General features: G+C 30.4%; 1 protein-coding gene across 2 annotated transcripts in view; it reads right to left on the bottom strand.

The window, feature by feature from the left end:
- The window catches only part of LOC108689564 (dopamine N-acetyltransferase-like), a 13051-nt gene extending 10220 nt beyond the window's left edge, over nucleotides 1-2831 (bottom strand). The window contains exons 1-2 of one of the 2 annotated variants that reach the window (XM_018196390.1): nucleotides 2579-2831; nucleotides 233-347 (exon numbers count right to left, since the gene is read on the bottom strand). The gene's annotated coding sequence lies outside the window, so the exon portion shown is untranslated. The remainder of the gene's footprint in view (nucleotides 1-232; nucleotides 348-2578) is intronic. The other variant, XM_018196389.1, reaches the window with a different exon arrangement.
- Nucleotides 2832-5439: the final 2608 nt, after the last annotated feature.

Here is a 5439-nt window from a genome sequence, read left to right on the forward strand (position 1 = left end):
GAATACATCAACAGGAATTTAAGTAAAACTTGTAAAAGTTAAATTAATATATGCTCGATATTTATATTCCCGCCATTCGAGGCATTCAAGCTTGAATGGTTACGTGACGCGGACGAAATTTGTTCGAATGAAGCGCTGTAATTAGCGCATTATTTGCATTCATCATGTATCGCACGCGATCTGCACGCGAGTATGTATTACGTTGCATCAGAACGAGATATGTCATACCCACCTGACTGCACCTGCAATAACAGTTGCCTCGTGCTCAACTTCGTTCCGCTTCTGTTGTTCCAAACGCTTTATCCATGTTAATGCGCGTACACACGCGCAAATGCGGATGCGGAATCCTAATTAGCAAAACGGTTTATCACGCGACAGATTCATACACCAGTCGAAAACGATTCATCCAATGTAAGCGACGAATGCGGACAAAGTGACAGTCGCGCACAAGTTTAACGGTGCATCGCATGTTATTATTCGAATGTTATTATTAGTGAGAACTTATCGGCAATTATTGTGCTCGTTATCGATGTTACGATTTGCTTAATAGTTCCTATTTGAATGTGTAGTATGTTATCATTCTACAAGGCATTTTACGTTACGCATATCCTATTGCATAATCACTGACCAGTATATATAATATCTGATGGCTCAAGTCTACCGAGCTGCTTTTTGTCTAAGAATTCTTCAATCTGAATATATTCTTCTATGTTAAAAATTTTGCCGCGTATTGTCTTTGCTATCACTGCGGTCGATTTGGACACTCACGTGCTTTAAGCGTTTGTAATCATCATTTTGTCTTTATCGTTCATTAGACGCAAAATAAAAAATAAAAATATAATGTTGAAAACGTCCAAATCAACCGCAGCCTCATCATACTTAGAGATATGCTAGGATTAATTTTTTTCTTAGTTTTTGTTAAGAAAAGATTGATTCGAATATGTCACTATTATATTGATCATAGAGTCGTAGATGACAGAGGACAATATGTAAATTCCACACGGTTAACTCATAATCAACTTGTTTCTCATCTCTTTTCAATTCTAGAATTAGAAAGAGACAATGAATAAGTTGTCTTAACCTCGGTTAAGAGTTAATGTGAGTTGACTGAACTGGGCCTAAATCACTTTTTGTATTATATTTACGTATGGTGATTGTAGCACGTGCGGTGCTCAATTGATCGTTAATGCGTAGAAATTGAATCTGATCGAGTTTAATTTGAATTTAGCAGCAATATTCGCATCATTGTCAAGATTTATTTAATCACGATATTCGATTATCGAACACTGTAGATATTGCTTAAGGCAATTTAGAAGAAGTTAAACCAGAAATTTATGCACCTAAAATTCGCAAATTAAAATACTACAGCAAGAAAGTTCTAAAAAAAAAAAATAAATTATAAAAATATTCATTATTTGTCTGATCAATAGTTTTTGAGATATAAAAGTTTAAATACTGGCTAATTATAGATAACAATTAAAAAGTATAATCTGTGATTGAAAATTATCATGCATTGATAGTTTTAGTGAGCGCATAAAATGCGCGATTACTAACACAATTGAGGCGTCAGACAGACAGATAATCGTTTATATATTTATAAACATAATCTATAATTGACCAATTTGGCATTATTATATCTTAAAATTAATATTGAAATGATAAATGCTATTTTCAATTTATTCTTCGCTACAATATTTTTCCAATTTTTTTATTTTTGTTTTTGGAATACAATTTTCTTTATATAATGATTTAAAATAACTATTGCTACAGTATATTCAGATTGTGATTTCGTCTCGACTTAGCGCTTCGTGCAGCACATAGGCATTCGGCAAAGGTTATTATTGGCATGGACGCGCTGCAAAATGCAAAGTGTTTCTTACTATCTATATTTAGACTATTCGGCGCAATTACACAGAAATTAATATTTCTAATGTAAAGCTATAAAAATATTTCGAATCTAAAAGAAACAAATCGATGCGCGTATACCAGTCATTTCCTTTAATTATATTTTTTAAAATTAATATTACATTTTATGAAAAAAATATTATGTTACTAATTTATATTAATGACCATTGGAATATTTAATAAATAATTTCTATCGTAATACTCAAATCAATTGATAAAAAAGTATTATTAATTAAATATCCTTTGCATTTAAATTACAAATAGAAAAATATAGGTGTTGTTAGACAAGTATTTAGATCTTTTAAACTTTTATTTATTGTTAGATAAAATCGTGCCTATTTGTTGCAAAATAATAATCGTAACAATATGTAGCAACATCTGTTATCAATTTATCTGCTCACCTGCTTGAATAACAAGCATACATTTTTGACGAAATTTATTAAGGGACACTTTTCTATTAAATTTATATGTATATTATTTATAAAGCTTACAATTCTCTTAATTAATCTTAATTAAGCGTCGAAACGTGATTTCATATGATGAAGAAGAAAGTGAGTATCTACGAATGAGTGAGCGTTCAACAAGATATTCGAACTAAATTGGAACATCCCAGGGCATGCTCTCGATAAAAATTCTATCCTTACTCTACTTGTATGATTATTTACTTGCTTACCAGGAAAATGGCCTGTTGGTTTCTCGTGAATTCACCGGAAGATACGTACAACGCGTGGATACTTTGTCTTCTGTTATATCCAACTGTGAACTGAATACGAAAAGGATGATCGTAGATTAGGGGTCGTTACCAGCGATATATATATATAATACATTCGAGCGAGGTTCCCCTAGTCTATTTTTCCATTAAATTTGATTAGGGAGCAAGATAGCTATCAGTAATAGGGTTCTATTGATACACTTGATACACTTGAAATGACCATACTCAGATCATGCATGTGCATTAACGAGCTCTCTGTAGTATCGTTTGATATAATAACCGTTTGCGAGTATTTCGTAAAATTTTATACACATTCTATCTATTTATTTATCGATTTACGTCGATAAGTCCCACGATTTCATATCGAATTCTTATCAATGTCAAACATGCATTGTTTAAACAAATATTCAGAAACGAATTTTCAAAATGAAAAATTAGAAATAAGACGCATTTAATCGATGTTATCTTAAATCAAACGATAAAAAAACATTGTCTAATTAATAGTTGCTTGTTTGCACAGGATTTATAATAGGACAATTCTGATAGACGTGTACGATTAGTTGTGTAATTTACTTTCGAGCGCATGTACAACATAAATAGGATTAAATAGAATTATTGCCGAGAGATCTCACGATTAGTAATGCTTTCGACGCGAGTAAAGAGCCATTTAATCATAATGCAATTAAAAGAACATTGCCCGTGTTTATTGTGCAAATTGACCTGAATTGATTACTTGATTTATTTTCCATCATGGATGCTATCGTCGGCTGTTGCACGGCGTAAGGTAAATCCACTAGTATTTATGTATAAATAGATAACGATATTTCCATCGATATTAAAAAAAAAAAATCTGATAAATGTCGAAGTCCATTTATATCCGTTACTGAATATTGCCGGATATTTTATTTCTGATTTTCCTGCGAGGATCTTATCTCGCACATTTTTATCGATATGTGATAGTAACAAAGTAATCTATTCAGGAACGCCTTCCTGCCGTAACTGTGAATAATGCTTCGCTGATTTTTTTCTTTTACTTTTTTTAAAACTACATTATACACGGGATCATAAGATGTTGCCAATACTACGTTTATTATTATTTATTTTATCGGCATTTTGAATATGCTTGTATTGGGTTGTCCGGAAAGTTCCGTGCCGCAAAAGATTTAAATTTAATAAATGTACAATATACTAAAATTTAAATCTTTTCGATTTTCCTTCAAAATCGGCACGAACTTTCCGGCCAACCCAATATAAAAAAAACAATGAGAGAATTCTTAAGACTATTAAGAATTCACATAACGAGCGCAAAGAAGCGCATGCCACATTGCATTTATAATCGTTTTGCATAACAGATATAACGAGTGAGTACACAAGTGCGATGTGACTCATTCAGTTATTTTATTATGTTAGCTTATTATTTGAACTGTGCTATCCGATATTTTTTGTTTCAACACTATAAATAAAAGCGCAATTTCTCACGATTGTTGTTTCCCGCCAGACTGCATAACGTAAAATGTAAATTATCATTTGGAATTACTGTGCGTGAATAATCAATTAAACTTTATTAATTAACTAAATTATAGTAATGAATATATTACAAATAGAAAGATATACGTAACATAAATGTCAAAATAATTACGCAAATCCATTACAAAATCAATTAATGTTCAGTTATGACGTGTACATGACATGTAAACATTCCCCTCAATTAATTTAAGAAATATTAATATTGATATTTGTGAGATCACGCGATACAGATATGTAAAAAATTATATATGTAAATGCAACCGTAGAAATAATTATAGTGCGTGTGATAGAGTTAAAAATATCTTGTAGGCCGCCAATATTGCTACCTAAAGTCAATAATTTACTCAAGGAATTTTTATGATATGAGATACGTTTTTTCACGTTTACATCTTGCACCTCGAATTTTTTTGTGTAAAGACATCATGTATATTTATCGTTCAATTTTTCTAATCCCTTTCTTAATTACATATATAAACGATACTTATTTAATATCATATGACAGGTAATTTTATTTGATATTAAATCAACGTTTTTTTCTCGGTACTCATAAGTTTTTAGTTTCGTTCGAGGGCAAAATTTTTGTAACATTTATGATAATTAAGAATCGTTGAATCTATTCATTTAATTATTATCTTACTTGTAAATAAAGATCACACACATCACTCTGGAAAACAAATGATAAATATTGCTATATATTTGCTTATATTTCAGAGTATTATAAATTTAAAATTAAACGTCACATCTATAGATCTGTTTCTTATTGCTACACTTTCTGAACTGATACACACAGTGCAATAAGTAAACAAATATACGTTTGTTTCACTTCAACTTATTGCATTCAAAGTACAACAATAAAAAACAGACCTTATAATGTGTGGACACATATTCTTTTTATTTTTATTCTTTTAGCTCGCTCAATCATTTACTTCTCAGTATATAATTAATCATTAAAGAAGGCGTTCTCCGCTAGATTATCGCCAGATTGTTGTATAATTTGCAAGGCTGCTTTAAACACAATAAAATTAATATAAAAATCATTCTGAATTATAGATTTTTTTCTAATGTTGCATATCATAAATATTATTACACATCGGACGTTATATAATGGAACAATTGTGTAATTTCCAATATATAATAATATTTAAGATATGCAACATAATTTTCGATCAACACAGCAGCAAAACAGTGATAAATAATAGCAAATATCTTATTGAGAATTAAAATTTTGGACGTAAATGAAAGTGATTTCGTGTAATATTTTACTAATTAACAATTGCATGTTCCAATTTACCTAA

Source organism: Atta colombica, unplaced genomic scaffold (assembly GCF_001594045.1).
Source record: "Atta colombica isolate Treedump-2 unplaced genomic scaffold, Acol1.0 scaffold27, whole genome shotgun sequence".
NCBI lineage: Eukaryota > Metazoa > Arthropoda > Insecta > Hymenoptera > Formicidae > Atta > Atta colombica.